This window comes from Macrobrachium rosenbergii, chromosome 18 (assembly GCF_040412425.1).
Source record: "Macrobrachium rosenbergii isolate ZJJX-2024 chromosome 18, ASM4041242v1, whole genome shotgun sequence".
In the NCBI taxonomy this organism is placed as follows: domain Eukaryota; kingdom Metazoa; phylum Arthropoda; class Malacostraca; order Decapoda; family Palaemonidae; genus Macrobrachium; species Macrobrachium rosenbergii.
The window spans coordinates 28636734-28661810 of record NC_089758.1 but is presented as its reverse complement, the minus strand read 5'-3'; the positions used below and the strand labels follow the sequence as shown (position 1 = coordinate 28661810).

General features: G+C 34.9%; 1 long non-coding RNA gene across 1 annotated transcript in view; it reads right to left on the bottom strand.

The window, feature by feature from the left end:
- Positions 1-25077, bottom strand: part of LOC136848236 (uncharacterized) — a 375132-nt gene that overhangs the window by 211947 nt on the left and 138108 nt on the right. The window contains exon 5 of the long non-coding RNA XR_010855981.1: positions 3421-3576. This is a non-coding gene — a long non-coding RNA (uncharacterized lncRNA). The remainder of the gene's footprint in view (positions 1-3420; positions 3577-25077) is intronic.

The following is a 25077-nucleotide window of genomic DNA, read 5'->3' as shown; positions in this document are numbered from 1 at the left end:
AAAACACTTCATCCAAACAGATATATCACAAACGTTTCATATTTAATGTATAGTAAATAATAAACAACGTTTATCCACACTCCGCGAAACGTTCGGTTATATATATATTTAGGCATTTTAATTCAGTATATGTACGCATATACAGCATATATATATATATATATATATATATATATATATATATATATATATATATATATATATATATATATATATATATATATATATATATATAGTGTATATAGTGTATGTTTGTGTACATGACGAAGGGAGAGAGAGAGAGAGAGAGAGAGAGATAGTAGGACTAATGAAACTTCTGAAACATTGCCAGTGGAAAGAACGTTTTGACAACGGAGTCATTTTGTTTTTCATCCCACAACAGGCCGTTTAGAAATCTTCCATTTGTATTTCGTCTCGTTTTCCTCTCTCTCTCTCTCTCTCTCTCTCTCTCTCTCTCTCTCTCTCTCTCTCTAGCCTTACTTGTGGTCGACTGCAAGCATCTGCAAATTCTAATCTCTTCAATCCTCAAGAATATCGAGGGGAAAAATACGGAAGTTGTAACCCACGCATTCGTAATGGAGACGAGAAACCCTTCGTTATTCGACGAAGGATTAATTTTATCTTTAAATCTCTGAATCCTCGTTGCTGCAAGACCAAAGCATTTCCAGACGCTACATTTCACTTCGCCGCAATCTTTTATTTTCGGTTAAATCATAAGACTCGGCTATAATAAGGGGGATCTATAAAATAATCCAAGAGTCTTACCAGAGAAATTCCATTGGCTCATTGTTGAAATGAGCGAGAAATACATCGAGGCCTTGCAACACTCTGGCACTGTGTTTGGCTGTCTGATTCTCTCTCTCTCTCTTTCTGGAGAGAGAGAGAGAGAGAGAGAGAGAGAGAGAGAGAGAGAGAGGGGAGAGAGAGAGAGAATCAAACAGTCAAACACAGTGCAAAAGTGTTGCAAGACTTCGATGTATTTCTCGCTCATTTCAACAGTGAGCCAATGGAATTTCTCTGGTAAGAATATGTGTATGTACATATATATATATATATATATATATATATATATATATATATATATATATATATATATATATATATATAAAGAGAGAGAGAGAGAGAGAGAGAGAGAGAGAGAGAGAGAGAGAGAGAGAGAGAGACAAGGTCACATGGCAAGCCCGCAGACCAGCCTATTCCAGACCTTTTCTTTTTTACTTTTACGATTCACTACTTAACAAGGAAATAACGTATGTTCCATTACAAGCAATCATCGCTTTTTTTTTTAAGTATCTCTCTAACTAAATTTCCCTTTTGGGAGGAGGGGGGGCTGGGGGGAGACAATGTCATCGGCTTCGGAAAGACCCCGTTTTAGCAAAACCGTGATTAACTAACCACACGTGTCAAACTCCGGCCCAGAACTTTGATCCAGCAACGAAATAACACGCACACACGCACACACACACACACACACACACACACACACACACACAGTCGATTTGCTTCACAACGGGGAAAAGAAATCTCTCATTCATCAGCGTGTACCACCACGCGCTAATTCCAAAGCCTTCTTCCTAGGTCCCGAAATAGCATTTCATTTACTCTGTATGATGGAATGTTTCTCCTTTTTTTCCTACTCTTCCTTCTTTCTAATCTTGTGGCAAATTCTAATTTCGGTCTCTGCGGTGTTGCGTGTCGGAATGGAATTAAAAGTCGAGCTCGTCGGTGCATTTAATTTCCTTTTGAAAGGGCAATTGAAGGCATGTTTTTTATTGTTTTGCTTGCTAAGGGATACTACTGGTTACTTCACAAACCTATATAATGCGAGTATATTTGGACTTTATTGAAAATTCTTCTGAAATGTTTCATAAAATTATAAAGATAGATACATTGTAAAGCTTTTTCATATTTTTTACAATGTAAGATATAATGAGGATAAAAATAATGAACCAAACGTAATTAAAGTAATAAAACCGACGTTACTGTCCCTGTACCGTCGCATTATTATTATTATTATTATTATTATTATTATTATTACATACTTCGGCCGTGAATTATTTTTACAACAGACCGACAGAGAGAGAGAGAGAGAGAGAGAGAGAGAGAGAGAGAGAGAGAGAGAGAGAGAGAGAGAGAGAGAGAGAGAGAGAGAGAGAGAGTTCGGAGCAAATCCACGTGTAATACGATGCTCATAATAAAGAAAAAGACTGTCACTGATTATACTGAAATAGAGATATAAGTAATAGCGCAATAACACATTAATAAATCATTTACAGATATGACAGAGAGAGAGAGAGAGAGTATACCTTAGTTTTACTAGACCACTGAGGTGATTAACAGCTCTCGTAGGGCTGGCCCGAAGGATTAGACTTATTTTACGTGGCTAAGAACCAACTGGTTACTTAGCAACGGGACCTACAGCTTATTGTGGAATCCGAACCACATTATAGCGAGAAATGAATTTCTATCACCAGAAATAAATTCCTCTAACTCTTCATCAGCCGGCCGGGGAGTTGAACTCCGGCCCGTCGAGTGACAGTCCGCAGCTCTACTGACTCACCCAACAAAAAGCTATTCATAACATGATTATATTATGTACGAAATAAAAAGTAAAATTTCCGTCTCAGACGTAAGTACTAATAAAAATGTCCTCTATATGACGGAATTGAAAAATGCTTATAAAAAATTAAACCAGTTGGCCATGTGGTATCAGAATTATTACCCAATGTGTTGAGAGAACGAAAAGGTATTTAATAACTGCGATACGGTTATAAGAAAATACGGTCACCTGAAGACGGCAAAGGGTCCTCATTACGAAAAAACCATTACTTGGAAATCGGTTCAGTCATTGTGTTTACTTTTTACCCACAGAGCTTGTCGTCATAAGATAAACAGAAGCGGAGAACGAGGAAATCGACAAAGTCGAGGAAAGGAAAGATTCATTACATCGATCCAGATCGGAGAAATTAATCACCCACCGCCAGCCATTTCTGTCTTTAGGGAAACAATCTCCCGAAGTTCTTTGCTAATTACTCTTCCCCCTCTCCCCATTTTTTTTTTTCTTCCTCTCCCTCCCCACTATTGTTTCCAGTATCTTCAATGATGACCTCCTAACAAAAGATCTCCTGGCTGCTGCCCTGCGTCTTATTTCTTACTCTTTTTTTTTTTTTTTGTGGAGAAAGTCTCTGTTTGTCCTGATTTCCTGGGAGAGTAAATGACATGCAGGCAGGCAGGCAAGCATTGTAATCATTAGTCTCCTAATGCGAATACATACACAGTTCAGAAAAATGTAAATAAACAAATATGAGGCGAACCAGACGCTAACACGCATAAATATACACGGAGCATGCGCAGAAAAAGATTAGAAGTTAAATCATGGCTTCCTGAATGGCTAATACTCATAAAAAAAATGGCACTTACCCTACTTCCCCGGCGTGTAAGCACAAGTCAGCTTCTTGGCTTCATAGCCCCTTTTTTCCCCCTGAATCGTCTCTCCCTAAAAACGTCCATCTTTTGCTCTTCTATAACAACTGTTGTGCTTTTCTGTCATTTGCTTCTTACGGCCCACAAGTTCTGCTGAAGGTCGAAAATGTCGTATATATCAATTCTGTGGCTTTACTATTTTGACACCAGGAATATGAAAACGATCATAATACACATACACCTACAACTGCAATTCTAGTATGGTTAAAATCTATTACGGAATAGTATTCAGATCACTTCCAACACAATGAAATAATAATAAAAAAATAGCATATAACATGAATCAGAGTAAAGCATAAAAAGGACCTTCAAACACAAAAGCAAAGTCTTTCGACACGAAGCAACGTTACTGTAAAGGTCGAGGTAAAATGTCTTTTCCCCTCAAACTGGCGGCCACATTTTGGGAGCCAGAGGTTTTTACATCTCCCATAACGACAATTCACTCTTATGAGAAGCCATAAAAGTGCTTTGAGGAAGTGGGGACCATCAAGGTCGTATGTGATTTAGTCAAATCTCCCGACGAAATTTAAAGGAAGTTGGGCTCTGCTGATCTTATCAGAATATTGTCTTCCGCTATGAATCTCTTCTGCTGATCTCTTTCTCCGTAACACGCACGTATGGAAATCTTAATGTTACACTACACGAGTAATTATGAATGATTAGCTAATGTGAATGTTCAAAGTTTTTTTAATGGATTAGTTGGGCAAACCGTTCAACAGTACCTCAGAGAATGACGTAAAGAAAAGGACAATTACCAAAGAGGATTGAATACGTCTAGGTCTTCAATGAAATGAGGAAGCAGACATGTCACTTGATTTTATCAATGGTATTAAAAAGAAAATGTATCGAGAATGTTCTTTCTGAGGTAAATAGCCTAATGCTTTCTTAATTTTGGCAATGCAAGAAGGTATATGAAGTGCAATTAACCATCTTTTCAACGGTAAATGGGAAGTAAATTATATTAGCAATTTGTTATGCAACACACGAAACTGGTATTTGTTGCAATCAGAAACCATTTTCTACATAAGGAAAAAACCCTTTTCGTAAATGTATATCTAGTGAATTGAATTGAATACAGAATTTGGGCTAAAGGCCAACCACTGAGACCTGAGGTCATTCAGCACTGAAAAGGAAATTTGCAGCGAAAAGGTTTGAAAGGTGTAACAGGAGGAAAACCTCGCAGTTGCACCATGTTAGAGGGTAGAAAGTAAGATGGAAGAAAGAAAATATGAAAAGAGTTACAGTAAAAGGAACGATAGGGGTTGCAGCTAGTGGCCAAAGGGACGATGCAAAGAACCTTAAGTAATGCTCATGCACTGACGGCACTAACCCCCTACGAGGTACATCTAGTGAAAGTTGGCTAATCATTGCCGGAATTAATCAAGCAAGTGAATGCGAACATAAAAGTTTCCAATAGAAATTTTCTTTCAATGATCGTGTAGAAATAAAAACTCCAGTAATATAATAATCAAACCATTATATGAAAACGCCGTTCGTAAAATTTACAAATTAATGAGTTACCGCTATTCTACTGCCAAAGCTTACACGATTACAGACTTACAATAGAATGAAAGACCAATAAACCATTAGTATCGCCAAATACGAAATATGATACGCAAGAATCTTCAAGAAATCAATCTCGGGAAACGTCCATTTCCTTCTCTCCTGAAACCCAGCTCCCTGGCCGAAGTCGTCGCTTCCCCTTCTTCCAGTTTATTGTCAAGACACTGTTGACTGAGGAGTTTGTTTTCTCGCGCACCTTCCCCTTTCTTAATCTCATCCACTCCCATCCAACTGTCCTCTCTCCCTTCCATCCATGCAATCCGTGCCATTCCTACAGGCGCAATCCGCCTAGCCACTCGGCCTTTGCCTCGGTGATTCTCGACATCCTTTGACCCCTACACTCATGAAAGACTCTTGTGTCACTCTCTGGCCCTTGGAGAATGAAGGAGAGGCCCACTCAGCCTCTGCAAAGGAAGAGGTAGCGTCCTTTTTTCTTTTCATTCTTTTGCAAGGAGCGTGGAAAAGAAACGGCAAATATGGGGCTTCGTAAGTTTCGGAGTGAACGCGTTCACGCTACTGATTTTTTCACGGAATTGTCTGCCGTGGCTTGGTCGTAGATCTTAACGAATTTTTAACGCAATGTGCTGTCAAGATTCTGAAATGTTGTTTTTCCGTTTAAGATATAATGCTTTTACTAAAAAATATATACTGCACTAATTATTTTGAATAATAGATGGGTATAAAGTAGATGGTTAATCCAGTATGTTTGAATATATGCACATATATATATATATATATATATATATATATATATATATATATATATATATATATATATATATATATATATATATATATATACTATATACATACACATGAATGTCTTTTACTGTAATACCACAGTGTAATATGAATATGAGAAGGCCCATAAAACACTATTTGAACGTTGCAACCATATATTTCGAGCACTTCCTTCTGTGCCCCTGTTCACTGGTAAAATATGGACAGATGAAATGTTTACAGGAGTATATATACAAAGCATATGTAGGTGTGGCATTAAGTCTTCGATGGTATGCAGGCGACCGTTCCCAAGAAGGAGGGAAATAAACAATTCCCTGGTGATTTTTGGCTTCATTAACTCCTATTTTGCGATTCGTCTGGTGGTCGTGTTTCCTGGAGCACCTGTTTGAAAAGAGGTTTAAGGACTAACCCGTCGATTTCATCCGTACAAAAGAAAGATGCTGGAATCTGCTATCATCAATCAAACCAACAATATGAACTTGTCAGGAGGACATTGGAAAGAGGATGAAATCGACGGGTTAATCCTTAAACCTCTTCTCAAACAGGTGCTCCAGGAAACACGACCACTAGACGAATCGCAAAACAGGAGTTAATGAGGCCAAAAACCACCAGGGAATTGTTTATTTCCCTCCTTCTTGGGAACGGTCACCTGCATACCATCGGAGACTTAATGCCACACCTACATATGCTTTGTATATATATACTCCTGTAACATTTCATCTGTCCATATTTTACCAGTGAACAGAGTCACAGAAGGAAGTGCTCGAAATATATGGCTGCAACGTTCAAATAGTTTTATGGGCCTTCTCATATATATATATATATATATATATATATATATATATATATATATGTGTGTGTGTGTGCGCATGTATCTATGTATGTATGTATGTATGTATGTATGTATATATATATAATATATATATATATATATATATATATATATATATATATATATATATATATATATATATATATATATATATATATATATATATATATGTGTCAAAAGAATACACAACAAACCTAACAACCCAGTCGATGCAGCATTCCATTCAGCCCACCACTGAACCTCTGACGGAACACTTCAAACCTCCTGGCACAGATCTGTTCATCCATCATGCCTCGCAGACCGGCCTGCATCTATCAAACAATTTCTAGCGAAATTATTTATCTGGTGTCTGAGGCATGCACGGGCGCTTTCCTTTGTCGCGTAGTGACGCGGGTAACTACATTTCACGGTTTTTGGTCACTTTATCAAATTTCTCCAGGTCAGGCAATACCGAGTGAGCGCTGTTGACATTGAATCACGTTTTTGATTGAATATGTAAGACGATCCGTTAATTCCTTTTTGCAGTTTTTAGCAGGTTCTTGATTGATGAAGGAGTTCATGATTCTAAATCATGAACGTTTTATAAAAATATGCATACAGAAAATGTATGTAAGCTTGTATTGCATAAGAAAATTTCTTTTCCTGATATTTGCTTTGCAGTAGGAAAAGTGACTTATACACAGTATAAATTTCTGCTTTTTAAACTTGGCAAGGGTAATCCTCTACCATTTGAAAATTCCATAATACTGTACGGTTGAATTGAAAATCCTGTCAATTTTGTTTCTGTCACCATGATGGCTACACTTTTATTAAGGAAAAGATTTCAGTTTACAGCAATTTTTTGTTTTTGTCGTCCAACAGTACGTGAATTTCTATCTTTAATCTGTTTCTCGTAATATTATTTGATTCTATTGACATCCTATCTTCATGAATTTCCTTTTCTTTGCATTGCAATTGTTTTACAGACAGTAACTCCTGTTTATATTTCTTTTCTTACAGGTAAATAATAATGAACTACTTAGGTTGTAGCATATAGAAAGGCAGTCAATAATGATTTAAGATTTAATTTATCAATAAGGTGAACTATTTAGTCTGCAGTATATGGAAAGTCAATCACTAATAATTTAAGATTCAATTTATGAATAAGATGAACTATTTGGTTTGTAGTATACGGAAAGTCAATAAATAATAATTTAAGATTCAATTTATCAATAAGATGAACTATTTGGTTTGTAGTGTATGGAAATGCAATCAATAATAATTTAAGATTCAATTTATCAATAAGATGAACTATTTAGTAGTATATGGAAAGACAATCAATAATAATTTAAGATACAATTTATCAATAAGATGAACTATTTAGTTTGTAGTATATGGAAAGGCAATCAAGAATAATTTAAGATTAAATTTATCAATAAGATGAACAATTTAGTCTGTAGTATATGGAAAGGCAATCAATAATAATTTAAGATTCAATTTATCAATAAGATGAACTATTTGGTTTGTAGTATATGGAAATGCAATCAATAATAATTTAAGATTCATTTTATCAATAAGATGAACTATTTGGTTTGTAATATATGGAAAGTCAATCAATAATAATTTAAGATTCATTTTATCAATAAGATGAACTATTTTGTTTGTAATATATGGAAAGTCAATCAATAATAATTTAAGATTTAATTTATCAATAAGATAAACTATTTGGTTTGTAGTATGTGGAAAGGCAATCAATAATTATTTAAGATTCAATTTATCAATAAGATGAACTATATGGAAAGGCAATCAATAATAATTTAAGATTCAATTTATCAATAAGATGAACTATATGGAAAGGCAATCAATAATAATTTAAGATTCAATTTATCAATAAGATGAACTGTTTAGTCTGTAGTATATTATGGAAAGGCAATCAATAATAATTTAAGATTCAATCCATCAATAAGATGAACTATTTAATTTGTAGTATATGGAAAGCAATCAATAAGAATTTAATATTCAGTTTATCAATAAGATGAACTATTTAGTCTGTAGTATATGGAAAGGCAATCAATAATAATTTAAGATTCAATCTATTAATAAGGTGAACTATTTAGTTTGTAGTATATGGAAAGCAATCAATAATAATTTAAGATAAATTTTATCAATAAGATGGACTATTTGGTTTGTGGTACATGGAAAGCAATCAATAATAATTTAAGATTCAATTTATCAATAAGAGGAACTATTTAGTCTGTAGTATATGGAAAGGCAATCAATAGTAATTTAAGATTCAATTTATCAATAAGATGAACTATTTGGTTTGTAGCATATGGAAATGCAATCAATAATAATTTAAGATTAATTTTATCAGTAAGATTCAATTTATCAATGTCAATGAAAAGTCTTGCTTTAAGAGGATTAAATCCAATGCTGTTATTTATCCTTGTGGTTTTGCTTATTAACAACTGGTTGTATAGATTCACATCTTGAACAAAGCTATCTTTTTTTTCTACGGTGGATCTTACATCCTGTGAATTTCAATAATTACGAAGGTCATCACATAAATTACCATATTCCATATTTTTCATGATGAGTAATGGGAAGTATGTTACACGTAGCGGACTAGACGAAATAATCAGTGACAGGACGGACGAATCGTGAGACAATAAATGTTAGCCGAGTTCCAACCCCCCTTTTTTTTCCTTGCCAAAAATCAATGGCAAAGTGACAGATCTGCCATCGTAGGTGTCATTTCTGAGGAGCTAACAATTTCACCTCGAAAAATGTTCTCTGAATCATTCAGTCCTGTCTTGTTTGTACAGGGCGATGAGTGACATTCGGATGTAGGTCACTGTACTGCTTTTTAGGTTTAGCTTTCTCGAAAGAGAAATGCTTCCGAATATCACAGATACTTCAACTTTAATTCTTTGTTTTTTAGGTTTTTAGAAAGGGAGTAAACGTGTTTGGCTGGCCCTCAGGGTGAACAGGTTAGGGTAATTAAGGTAAATTACAACCAGGTAAATATAACAAAAGTCACTGATTGATTTTGGGGAATAGTAAATCATTGTAGTTAAATTCCCACTGAAACAGCGTGAGTTCACTATCATAAAAAAAAATTATAAGTTTTACTCATATTATTATACCTACTGGCAACACATCTGAAGGTTTCATTATCGCGCTCTGGCAATCTACACTTAAAAAATGGGAAGCACAGTTGACCCATCAGCTGACAAGGCACGGTAATAAAACCTCCAGACATAATAACGGCAACTATAACATTATGATTATGATTACTATTTCAATAGGAAAATTACGTTAATAATAAAAATTAGCACATAATCGTTCATTCATTCATTAGTCACAGTCCCTTCCTAGCTTTGAACTATAAAAACATATCTGAAAAGATAACATCAACAATGGATTAACAGCAAAACGTTATGAACAGAATTTTTAGAACCATCAATGATCTTTCTTATTAAAAATTTACGAAGATGAACTCAAATTTCATTATAACCATCATCAATCAAATGTGTTGCAAGATCACTCATTATTTACAATCCAGCCTTTTTTTTTTTTACCTTAATTGTACTGTTTCTGTTCAATTATCAGTTTGATGACATCTTCATGACATATCAAGTACTGATGGATGAGTAGGCTAACCTTTACAATTATTTAAAACACCTTGCAGAAAACGGCAATTTGATGCTTTAGTACCTTGGATTTTTTTTTTTAATGGAATACGGCCATCGTTGTCAAAGGCAGAACAGCTGAGGCTGGCCATGAGAATCTTTATGGAATTTACGATAGTTTTATGGTTCTTAGGGGGTCCTATGAACCGCTTACGACGTCATAAGCACCTGAGAGAAAATCAAGCACCTGAGAGAATATCTTGCCGGTTTCACGAGAGGAAGTTAAATTCTTGTTTCGTGGTTTTAGCAATATGTGGCAGATGATTAGGATCGTCTATAACGTAGTAATTATAGTTATGCGCAGTATTTCTTCGTAGCTGAGCCATATAGGATCAGAGCAGAAATGTCGTAGAAGTAGCTATTAACCTTAACTTCTAAAATGAGAATGTCATTAGTTACGAAGAAATAAACTACTTCATCACAATATAAATGCTTTTTGCATCATATTTATCATCATTATCTAGAATTCCATTTGTGTAGGTTATACATTAATTATTTATCCTACTGTAAGAAGAAGAAGAAGAAGAAGAAGAAGAAGAAGAAGAAGAAGAAGAAGAAGAAGAAGAAGAAGGAGGAGGAGGAAGGAAGGAAGGAAGGAGAAATAAAGAACTGGTCAAGGGGTAAGTTAAATAGTCTTTCAGGATACTTAACGTGCCCGAAAAATAAAGCAAAACGAACATACTTCGTAAGCCACAGTAATAACCTCTCCTCTTCTAATTATTTTAGCCAAATCTCACACACAAGTACGTTTTCTGCGAAGATGCTTTCACCAACCCCACGGGGATGTCTCGAGAGTTCTAGCGCCTCTAACAAAACATGTTAAGACAAATTCTCGGAACTGAATCAGAGGAGCTACTCCCGCTAATCTCGGAACGGCATCAGGAGTGCTATAGACCTTCTGGGTCGATTACTCTATTAACATTACGTCTGAGCTCTCTCTCTCTCTCTCTCTCTCTCTCTCTCTCTCTCTTTCGTCTTTGTCTGTTATTAACGGTTGGTTTACAACAACAATTGACTTACCCTTGCCTCATAACCCGATGAATGGCTCAAGTAGTCATTCAGACCAGCCGGAATTGAAACGACTCGCGGTTACGGATTTCATGCCCCAGCAAAACATGCGTGCCCATTAAGATGACCTTCACATTAAGGCTCCATATTGCTCCCGACTGAGGAATATCAAGGACAGAGGGAGGAATATCGCAAAGGGAGCAAACACCATTAAATGCGATGCCATGCCCCACTACATGTCAAGGGATTGCGTCCAAGTATGCAACAGAGAATGGCGATATTAATTTCCCGCCCGTTGTGCAAGATGAATTGCAGCTTAAGAAACCTTCAGCGTCCACACATTTGCAATGTTATCAAAATGGGAACAATATATTCATTTACATCTGTCTTATTATCTTGAGTAAGAGAAAAAAAGATGACTGGCTGTTAAGTAATTAATTGTGAATGGACCCTTGAAAATAAACTCCAATGTATCGACGGGTCGTCTGTAATCTTGTGAAAGATACTGGAAACTGAAAAACAGTAATGAATAGAAAAAAAACTGATGAAATCAGACATGGGAAAAAAAAGTCAGTAAAAAAAAAATCACGGCCTACTCAAGAATAAAACAGAAAAAACTATTAATGCATTACCACTAGACTTACAGGACCTTAGTAAGGCTCACCCAACACCTTCATTTAAGTTTCTCACTTTCTTTCTTTCTTTCCTTCTCTCTTCAGGTTTTATATCGACTAGGAGTTTAGAGGTCTCTGAGAAGCTCCTTGCCAGATATGGGTCTTCGATACGTCAGGCGATTGATTATTTTATGGAAAGATCGACTTCGTTGTCAAGTGCAGGACAGCTGAGGGAGGGTGGCCCATATGGTGTTATAGGTTATGGGATATATTTTATGCGCGCCCAGATGGTCTCGTAAACTGCTTACGTTAGCCATGAGAATTTGTGGGGATTTGCTGTCTGTTTACGAGAAGAACCTGGATAAGTCTTGAGTAAATGGATGCAGCAATTTCATATCATTTTAAGTTTGTTTCTAATTGATGCAGGGGTTAAAGCTCGTTCTATATCCTCTTGTAAAACGATGGGCTTGAAATATTATGAACAATGTAACTGGGAGAAAATTATGTATGTATGTATGTGTATGTATTTATAAAATATATATATATATATATATATATATATATATATATATATATATATATATATATATATATATATACATATACACAGAGAGACAAATATATAAAAGAACAAGCTGGTAACCAGTCAGAGAGAAAGGTGACACAGGGTATTATGTATCTGCTACTCTGTTAACTAAAAATAAACCAACAAAGCACATGCAAGTGGGCAAACGCCACAGATTTAGTTTTTCGTCAATTCCTGAAAATAAACGAAAGGGATTTTGGCTGAGGCGTCATTTTATTCCAATCCGCCTGAAATAGGACGATTGACAATGGCTGTTGTAGAGGATGGAGATAAAAGGCAGTGGGAGCCTTTGCTAATGGAAATAACAATTGCACCCAGATGACAGGGAGCGGGATTCCAGGGGAATTTATCCTGATACAAAGGGAGGGGGAGGGAGGGGCGATGCTGCACATCCCGAAGCTTCCTACACGTCGACAGATTGTATTTCTTTTATTGGGTTTCGGTTTTGGTCCACTCTCTCTCTCTCTCTCTCTCTCTCTCTCTCTCTCTCTCTCTCTCTTCAAATGTAGTATGGATTTAATCCATTTATTAATCGTTGGGAGAGGAAAGGTCTCTCTCTCTCTCTCTCTCTCTGTTCAAATGTAGCATGGATTCAGTTTATTTATTAGTCACTGACAGAAGAATGAATAGTTTTAGTCTCTCTCTCTCTCTCTCTCTCTCTCTCTCTCTCTCTCTCTCTCTCTCTCTCTCTCTCTCTCTCTTCCCAAAGGTAGCACGGATTCAATTTATTTATTAGTCACCGACAGAGGAAAGGATAGTTTGCCTCTCTCTCTCTCTCTCTCTCTCTCTAATTTATTAGTTGCTGACAGGAGAAAAACTAGTTTTCGGACTTGTGCTATCAATTAACTTTGTGAAATTTCATTCTCTGAGATATATATTTTAATACAGCCACGGTCAAAATCAACATAGAAAAAGCATATATGAATCATACATTTTCATTACCGAAATTGACCACTTCTCCTTAAGCGTACATCATCACACATAAATGAATACATATATGCATGTACACTTGCTTGAATGAATGTCAGGTTATGTGTGTATATGCATGTATGTATGAATCAGAGTATCCAGGTGTGCACGGATCTCTCTCACTCTCTCTCTCTCTCTCTCTCTCTCTCTCTCTCTCTCTCTCTGCGTTTGTATACTAACTCTAAACTTATGCTGCAATAGTGTAGTCATCTCCTTTGAACCATCAGCCTTTGCATTGCGTAACTTTGGCATCCAGTTCCCTGTCACATCTCTGTCCCAAACAATATATCGTAACCCGATAAGAGAAGTTAAGATAAACTGCGGGACTTCAGTGTCTGGGAAGCATTATCTCTAAGATAATGGCTGATATGAAATGGGCAACTTCCGAGTGACATGTTGAGGTAAAGCATTATGTAACTCTCAGTCAATTTGCTGAATGGGAAACATAATCATTTTACTAATGGTGCAATTTTATGGTTTTTCTCTAATACTCAAACAGCTTTTATAACCTAAATAAAAACATCATTTCCGCATAAATAATTTGCTGAACAAACAACAGCTTGAAAACAGCCCAGATTAATCTGATTATACACTCCAATACCGCTGGGGACATTTAATGAATTACTAATCGCAATTTTACTTTTTTTCAATAATAAAGTGTACCAATTATTTGTAAACATAAACACTATAGGTAAAAAAAATCAATTCTTTATATCTAGCACTGAACAAAATCTGAACACTATCTTGGTCAATGCATTACTGTTTGAACCTCTCTCTCTCTCTCTCTCTCTCTCTCTCTCTCTCTCTCTCTCTCTCTCTCTCTCTCTCTCTCTTATCATCCGTAATGAATCTTTTACCCGTTTTCCCTCTCCTGCCTCTTTATCACCCATCTTACCAGTCAGTGTTGATTTATCAAGGTTCCTTTTTAAGTCATATCAGCTGACATTTCCTTCGAATGAGATGCGCAATTTTACTCTGGATTATGTCGCCTTTCTTGTTATCTTGACGAGTACTTTCTATCTTGACGGGTACTTTAAATTCATTAAAAGTTTTTATCTTAACTACGTTGTTATGAAATATGTTCTTTTTTATTCTAAAATTGTTGCAAGGAGTTGTAATATATCGTTTGGATATTTTACCAGTATTTCTGTCTGACATAAAAATTATATACGCCGACAAAATCCGGAGGAGTTCCTGGGTCAGCAGTAAATATAAACCAAGCGGGCCACCTATAAAAAAAAAAGTTTCGACGCTGAAGAAGAAGAAGAAAAAAAAAAAACAGTGCAGGCTTTCTCAAATTGTAACCGCAAATATCGTTATTTCTTTTTTCTAGCTCAGCATATAAGATTTTTTTTTTTAACCTACTGAGATTTATGCGTTCTCAGTACTTTATTACATCGCTTTACGAGTCAACAATGTCATCCGTTTATGGAATAAAGCTGGAATTATATATAATGCAGCTACCATTTCCTTTTCTAATACTGAATAAGTCACACAGAAAAGCCTGTTTTCATTGACGTCAATTTCATGAAACATTTACATTAGTTTTCTTTAATTCAAACTATATTCCCCGAATGCCTTAACCTGAAAAAAAAAATTTCAAAAACACCAATTTTCCTCAGACCATTTAGACATACCTGGAAACAAAAGGCGAGAAAACTCATTAAAAATGAAGAACAAAAACGTGTTTGTTTTGGTGGCCTTTCGATCCCAAACAGGACGTGAGGTAGATAAATGATGATGGAACGGGATAGGGTGTTGATTAATGCTTAGTGCCAAAGGGTTCGGGAAAGATTGAGGGCTTCTGATTATGATTTAGAGCTTGGAGGGGATTTATGGGAACAGGAGTTTTATTTTGATACTTTTTATTATAGCTTTTTTCTGTTTTCTGAGGATTAAGGAATTATCATTATTATTATTATATTATTATTATTATTATTATTATTATTATTATTATTATTATTATTATTCAGAAGATGAACCCTATTCACATGGGACAAATCCACCATAGGGGCCATTAACTTGAAATTTCAAGCTTCCAAAGAATTTGGTGTTCATTAGAAAGAAGTCGTAGAAGGTAATGGGAAATACAGAAAGGGGAGATTACTTATTAAAAAAGAATAAACAAATTAATAAATAGAAAGATAAAAATACAATTAAAATTTTTATGTGACCCTGTGGAATATCTTAGACGATATTCACAGCACTTGTCTAACCCTACATAGCTTTTGGTTAGAAATCATTTGTGATATAATATTGCTTGCTCTGTGACTGAATCTTACTTTCGAATCCCATTCCCTTTAATAATATCCTAAATCGCATTATTTCGTTCGCAGTAACATATTTTCTGAATTACACAAATAACGACCCTACGCACTGAAAAACGAGACCATCCAATATTGATTTTCGTACGTTGACTGAAGCTAAATTGAAATCTATTGCAAGATAAATATTCATTTTGGCAGCACGATTGAGGCCCTGGAGAATTACTTATCGATTGTTTCATAAGTAATGACGATTACTGCTGCAATGCTATAATTTCTTTTATTAAAATCTACCTGGTACCTTTCATAAGTGAAATATTATTCTTTATGACCTTTAATCAAATATTAAGGATGATTTCTCCGAAGAGTGTCATTTCAGTAACCGACCAAGATGTGATGTCCATTATTTGAGGTCGATATTCATGTTATCTGATTTTCATTAGTGGTTTAGAGTAGCTATGTTTACTAATATATGTTTTTCATTCTCTACTTTTTAACTTTGTTAAGATTTATAATATTTTGTTAAACAATTATTGCATATTGTACATATAGATAGATATATGTATATATATATATATATATATATATATATATATATATATATATATATATATATATATATATATATGTATATATATATGTATATATATATATATAATATATATATATATATATATATATATATATATATATATATATATATATATATATATATATATATATATATATATATGTGCGTGAGAAAAAATAACAACTGTGGGTATGGCATACGTATTAAATTGCTTTAATCATAGTCTCCATCTCTGTTTCGATATGTCTGTACCAAATAATTGCTTGCCAGTCACTGAAATCAACGTTGCAGTTGCCAACTCTCCGGTTAACAACAATTTACTTTTCATGTTATTTTATATTTCAATAGTCTTGCGGAGGTTGCATATTTTTTCTTTTGTTCATGCCTGAAAACTAAATTTGAATTATTAATTGCTGTCTGTCTGACATGTGAAGTATTTATTAAGATTTTTTTTGTGTGTGTCACTTCCAATCCATATCTTCACATTTATTTTCTTTATCATTTTTATAGTATACTGCGCTGTACGTATAAATATCACGGACTTAGATAAAAAAAAATATGATAAAATCGAGACATTTTGTTTTTAGGCAATACTTGCCACATTATGAATGAGCAATATTAAACTGAAACTCGATACGTTTTCGCAGTTAAATAAACTTTTACAAAAATAGATAATAAAAACATATTTCAGTGAAATCCCTCTGCGACGCTTCATACAAGAATGGATGACACTAGATAATAGATAAAGAACCTCCTTTCCCACAGCAAAACCTTCCCTTTAAAGAGAGAGTAATCCTGCCTCCTATTGCTTACGGTTGTAGGCCAAGTCCAAAGGACTCCCTCGCGAGCCGGAAAGGCGTTAATGGTGTTAAAGTAAGCTGGAAAATGAGCCTTGTGTCCAGTCCCTCCATCTACGGACGCCGAGGTCTGACCTGAATGGCATTAACGAGACGGCTTTACGACCTTACATGGTCTTCCATCCAGTCATTATCAAATGAACTCTATCTCTCTCTCTCTCTTTTTATTCTTTTCCCCTTGTTCTTTCTATTTGCCTTAACGTGGATTTATGCGAGGTGTGGTAGCTAGGGATAAATAAGCTAATTTGTAAATAAGTAATTTTCGTTTTTTTTGAAAGAGAGAAACTGTAATCTGGATTTTTGTTTTCAGGCTAATGCAAAGTTACTCCCAAAGGTCTTTTGGGTGTTTCAGACTAATCCGGTCACATTGATGAACTGAGTTAAGGGGAGTGAGTGAAAGCTCCTGCTTATAATGCATTAATATAATAAAGGTATATTTTAAAAAATGTTTTATGGTATAAATATCCGAAAATGTCATTTTTGAAAAAAAAAATTATTTTCAGAATAAGAAATGAGATGCATAGGTTCATTTCCGCATAGGCTAAGGCAACATCTATCCATAAAAACACACGCTTAAATTGATTGTTTTTTATTTTTATTTGGGAACTAAACATTTAAAAAAATGTAACATACTGAAGCGACCTATTGATTAGTCTTATAGGAGCTAAAGAGTGCTTGAATAAAATAGCAATTTCTGGTTTAGAAAGTGAATGTAAACTTACGTCCTTAAACAAAAAACGTCAAATTATATATTGCATATCTAGAAAACAACCTTTCAAATTGACCGCTCATCTGTACTTAACCCAGTGGAGATCCGACACCTTTACAAAATTGATATATAATTCGACATTCCATCTAAAAACAAACACGCCAAACTCCACCACACAAACCCGAACGCAAACGGAGCGAACCCGAGCCGGAGTCTCGCAAGCAGAAACAAACAGACCGACGGAGATTCCTTCGTGAGTCAAACTAGTGTAGCGGAACCGTCGCACAGGTGTCGGAGTAGCGACAGAGCGTTGCATTCCCCGAAGTAACTTCGCCGTGTTATTGACTCTGTAATGGAGATGAGCTTACTGCTCGCTCGTCCTTCCGAGCTGCTGCTGCTGCTGCTGCGACCTTCTAAGCGGGCGAACGAGGGATAGGGAAATTCTTGCAAGTTCTTGATTGCATGACGTCAGGTCGCGGTGACGGTAAAGGATGTTGCGTCTCTTTCTCCCTTCCCCACCTCCCTTGCAGGAGTATGGAACGTTGTGTGTGTGTGTGTGTGTGTGTTCAAGTCATATAAGGAGTTAATGCTCCTTCAAGAACATTCCTCATCGCCGATGAGAGGGACTTTGTTATATACCAACGGGATTTTAATGATATTTAATGATATTTAATGATATTTGAATTTGTCTCTCCTCTCTGTGTCTGTCTCTAACGTAACGTGTTTTTGAACTTCAAACCATTAATATTAACTTTCAATACTGATTACATTTTAACTGAGACACATAAACGGGTTTGGGTTGGGGTGTCTGGTGAGGGAGGTTGGCTTAAGAAAACATTTCGACCCAACAGATACGACCTTGTTTTATTAAACAGACCGCACACATAATTAACTTATCATTACTGACCTCCTCCTATGAACCTGAAAAACAAAGAAGACTCCAACTCCCGCAGAGAATGTTATAGAAAAAATAATTGTGGAAGCCTAAGCAAATTGAAATGACAATCACAGCTAGATAAAAATAATTGGAAACGGGATTCCACGCGAATTTATGCACATGTCAAGACGAGGGATAAAACATCGGATGCTCCAAATCTCTGAAGATTTACGCCCGCAGTGAGTGAGATAGTGAGTGCTCTTATTTCTCCTTCCCGGTTTTTACAGCGCCGAGGCTGAGACAATAATTTACATGGATCAGACTTTTCGCAAAAAATAAAATTTTTTTAATGTTTCTCCGGGTTCTTCTGCATATCTGCCTTACATTCTTTTCATGAGTTTTTGTCGCTTCCACTGTCTAATCCACACATAAAATTTATGTATAATATATATACATATATATATATATTATATATACATTATACGTGTATACACAAATATGCATATATATACACAAATACACACACACACACAAACACACACACACACACACACACACACACACACACACACACATATATATATATATATATATATATATATATATATATATATATATATATATATATTATCACGTATTTATTCCTCCCTCGTCTGGCAGCCAGTGATTAATTAATTCAGGGAATCATTTTCACCCTATATATATATATATATAGATATTCTGATATAAGGAATTAAGTAACACTAATCAGATTCGAAACTGAAATCATATCTCAGTGACCTGAAGAGCCTCGTCCGGTTAAAGACAGCCACAACGAGACTTAAAAACCAAAGCATTAATTACGTATTCCTAAACTGGATGCAAATAACCCGCTGTAGTGGCCTTCAACTTTATTGGAATACTGCGAAGCTGAGTAATGTCAGTAACAAAGAGCTCGGGAAAATGCTTTATATATCTATATATATATATTTTTTTGTATGGAGGACTTTAATTAATTAATATGAAAGTGATGAGAGCACCCATTTCATTTACAGCTCGAATTAAATTGGCTCTAAGTGCCTGCTGCTTTCGCTTGCGTGCAAACGGAATGTCAGTTCTTATTTACAGTGAGATAGGAATAATCTGACACTCGAAGCCTACATGTGCTTCGTTTGTTTGATTTTATAATCATTAAAGGCTCATAAGCTATACTAAATCATGCTAAAATTCTTAGATATATATAGTATGGGATAATTGTCAAGATAAATTTAACTAAATTTTACGACTTTTTGGAAAAGATGATCACTGAATAATGCTGACATTATGAAGATTTACGCAAAAACTTGTTACTGTGATGATGACATTTTTTTGTACAAGAACTCTTCCATGAAATTAATAATCAGTCTCGTTGGTATAAACTAATTTCCATCATATATTGCCACAGAAACTTAAATCCTCAGTTTTATCATTTTATCGCAAGATTTCTTACGGAACACGTACAAGATTTTTTTTTTCCATTCTACCACAACAAATCCCAGTCACCTGTTTCAGGAAAATATTATGAATGCCGTTTCCTCTCTTTCCCAAATCCACAAAAGCCTTCAATGCCAGCCATAGTGTGTTTCTTATTTCCTCCTAATTAAAAGTTATAGGCAGGCAAATGGAAACAGAGAAGGGGAGACAAACTTATGATAAATATCCTAAAATCTAGCTCCTTTGCACTTTCCTTCGGAATGAGCAAACTCCTTCCATGACTTGAACACACACACACACACACACAACGCTGCATACTCCCGCAAGGGAGGGAGGGAGAGAGGGAGAGTCACCATCCTTTACCGTTACCGCGACCTGACGTCATGCAATCAAGAACTTGCAAGAATTTCCCTATCCCTCGTTCGCCCGCTTAGAAGGTCGCAGCAGCAGCAGCAGCAGCTCGGAAGGACGAGCGAGCAGTAAGCTCATCTCCATTACAGAGTCAATAACACGGCGAAGTTACTTCGGGGAATGCAACGCTCTGTCGCTACTCCGACACCTGTGCGACGGTTCCGCTACACTAGTTTGACTCACGAAGGAATCTCCGTCGGTCTGTTTGTTTCTGCTTGCAAGACTCCGGCTCGGGTTCGCTCCGTTTGCGTTCGGGTTTGTGTGGTGGAGTTTGGCGTGTTTGTTTTTAGATGGACTGTTGAATTATATATCAATTTTGTAAAAGTGTCGGAGCTCCGCTGGGTTAAGTACAGATGAATGCTCAATTTGAAAGATCGTTTTTTAAGCATGTAATATATAATTTAACAGGTATTATTTTTTTCAAAGACGTAAGCTTACGTTCACTTTCTGAACTAGAAATTGCTATTTTATTCAAGTAATCTATAGCTACTGTTAGGCTAATCAATAGGTCGCGTCAGTATGTTACATTTTTAAAATGTTTAGTTCCCATATAAAGAATAACAGTCTAACTGGGTATGTGTTTTTAAGGATACGTGTTGCCTTAGCCTATGCGGAAATGAACCTATATATCTCATTCCTCAATTTGAAAATAAACTTATTTGTCCTTTCAAAATGTATATTTTCGGATATTTACACTTTTGTAAGTAGTTAAGTAGCAACGCGCCAGTACCATCAAACTTTTAGTTTATTGTTTAGGTATATCTTTATAATATTAATACATTATAAGCATGAGTTATCACTCACTCCCCTTAACACAATTCGTCCATGGCACTGAATGATTCTGAAGCACCCCCAAGACCTTTGGAAGTAACTCTGCATTAGCCTCAAGACATAAATCCAGATTACAGTTACTCATTCAAAAAAATAACATGTTAACACAAAAAGAAATAGCTTATTTATCCGTAGCTGCCTCACCTCGCATAAATCCCCGTTAAAGCAAATAGGGAAAAGAATAAAAAGAGAGAGTTAATTTGATAATGACTGGACGGAAGACCATGTAAGGCCGTAAAGCCGTCTCGTTAATGCCATTCAGGTCAGACCTCGGCGTCCGTAGATGGAGGGGCTGGACACAAGGCTCATTTTCCAGCTTACTTTAACACCCTTAACGCCTTTACGGCTCGCGAGGGAGTCCTTTGGACTTGGCCTACAACCGTAAGCAATAGGAGGCAGGATTACTCCCTCTTTAAAGGGAAGGTTTTGCTATGAGAAAGGAGGTTATTCGTCGCTCTTTTTGTCTAGTGTTATCCATTCTTGTGTGAAGCGTCGTAGAGGGATTTTATTGAAATATGTTATTTTTATTTTTTTATATGTATTTCAATTTAATATTATTCATTCATAAAGTGTCAAGTATTACCTATAAACAAATCTTGGCTTTTATCGTATTTTTTTTTTAACTAAGTCCGTGATATTTATACGTACAGGGCAGTATACTACAAAAATGATAAAAAAAAATAAATGTGAAGATGTGTATTGGAAGTGAGACAAAAAGCTTAATAAATACGTCACATGTCAAACATACATAGCAATTAATAATTCAAATCGAGTTTTCAGACATGAAAAAAAATATGCAACCTCAACAAAACTACTGAAATGCAAAATAACATGAAAAGTACATTTATTTTGTCAACCGGATCGCTGCTACTGGTAACGTTGATTTCAGTGACTGGCAAGCAATTATTTGGTACAGACATTTCGAAAGAGAGATGAAGACCATGATAAAAACAGTTTAATACTCATGCCAAATTCATAGTTAATATTTTTACGCATGCATTATTGCATATTTATAATTATATATATATATATATATATATATATATATATATATATATATATATATATGTATATGTATATATAAATATATTATATATATGTATATGTATATATATACACATACATATATGTATGTACATATACACACACATATATATATATATATATATATATATATATATATATATATATATATATATATATATATATATATATATATATATATATATATATATATATATATATTTACATACACATGTGTATGTATATATATATATATATATATATATATATATATATATATATATATATATATATATATATATATATATATATATAATTATAAATATGCAATAATCGCTTAACAAAAGATTATAAATCTTAACAAAGATAAAAAATAATGGCGAATGAAGAACATATATTAGTGGACACAGGAATTCTAAACCGCTAATGAAAATCTGATAACATTTAATATCGACCTCAAATAATGGACAGCACGTCTTGGTCTGTTATTGAACAGACGGTCTTCGGAGAAATCATCCACAATCCTTTATTACATGTCATTGAGAGTAATATCTCACTTATGAGAGTTACTAGGCGGGAGATTTTAATCACAGGAATTATAGCATTATAGCAGTAATATTCTTTACTTATGGAACAATCGATAAGTAATCCCCCAGGGCCTCAATCGTGCCGCCAAAAATGAATATTCATCTTGCAATAGATTTCGATTTAGCTTCAGCCAACTTACGAAAATCAATATTGGATGGTCTCGTTTTTAGCAAAAGAGCAATAATTTTGTAATTCAGAAAACATGTTGCTTGGAGTGAGATAATACGATTTAGGATATTATTAGAGGGGACTGGGTTCGAACTTATGATTCTGTCATTGAGCAGCAATATTGTTTCACATGCGATTCATAACCAAAAGCTATGAAGATACAGCCAATTAATGTGAGCCTCGCCTCAGATATTTCAAGATGTGACATAAAACTTTTTGGTGCATTTTTATCTGTTTATTTATTAATTTTTTTTTCCATTTTTAATAAGTGAGCTCTTCTTTCTGTATTTCTAATTATATTCTGTTACTGCTTTCATTTAAACACCATGTTCTTCGGGAGCTTGAATTTTAAGTCAATGGCCCCAACATATGAATAGGGTTCATCTTCTGAATAATAATAATAATAATAATAATAATAATAATAATAATAATAATAATAATAATTCATTATATCACCAGCAATCACAATAAAAAATAATAATTCCTTAATGCCGTGAAATCAGAGCAAAAAGCTATAATAAAAAGTATCAAGATAAAACCCCTGGACCCATGAATCCCCACGAAGCTCTAAATCATAATCACAAGCCCTCAACCTTTTCCGAACCCCTTTGCCACTAAGCATTAATCAACACCCTATCCCGTTCCGTCATCATTTATCTACTTCACGTTGTGTTTGGGATCGAAAGGCCAGCAAAACAAACAAGAGATTTTGTTCTTTTATGTTTTAATGAGTTTTCTCGCCATTCATTTCCTGATGAGTCTAAAGGATCTGAGGGAAGTTAGTGTTTTTTTTTTTTACATGCTTTTATTTAACTTTACTTCTCTGTCTGTCTGTCTGTCTGTCTGTTTGGGTCATAACTTGTACCCCTATTTTCGGCCTGTTCCCTACGTCCGATGGACTTTAAATTTTGCTTGGTTACGCAGTCCAGGTGACAGTGCACCCTTACATGACCAGGAGGTCAGTAGTGACCTCTAGTGACCTTACATTGACCTCTACCTGCATCTCAGGATTTGTATAAAACTCTTCGGATTTTTCATACCGTCTAGAATAAGTTAATAACTCTACGGGTTTTCCAAGCCTTCTTTGCCTCGGCAGGATATCGCGTTCAATTTCACGTTACAACATCTGTCAAAACTAGAGTATAAAATAAAAAAAAAAAAATTTAAAACACGCTTTCATTAAAATGCACCAAAAGTAAATAACAATTTTTTGAGACACAACAGGATTTTCTTACAATTAATTGTCTACAAAAATAAAAACGCGGGCGCCATGCATGGAAGGAAATGCTACAAGAAATAAAAAAAAATATATATAAATGCTACAGGAAATTAAAAATATATATATATTTCTCTTCATGTAGCAATTCTTTCCCTATTTGGCGCCAACTCTTTTATTTTTGTAGACATGATTAATTGTAATAAAATCCTGGTGTGTGTAAAAAAAAATTATTTACTTTTTAGTACATTTTAATAAAAGCGTGTTTTAAAACATTTGTTTATATTTTTTCATTTCTTTTCAGGTTAAGGCATTCGGGGAATATAGTTTGAATTAAACAAAACTAATGTAAATGTTTCACGAAACTGACATTAATGAAAACAGCCTTTCTATGTTACTCAGTATTAGAAAAGGAAAGGGTAGCTGCATTATATTAATTCCAGCTTTATTCGATAAACGGATAACAATGGTGACGAGCTAGAAAAAAAAATAACGATATTTTCGGTTACCATTTTTTTTTTTTTTTTGGCTTCAGTGTCGAAACTTTTTTTTTTTTTTCATAGGTGGCCCGCTTGGTTTATGAATATTTCCAGCTGACCCAGGAACTCTTCCGGATTTTGTCTGTGTGTATAATTTTTATGTC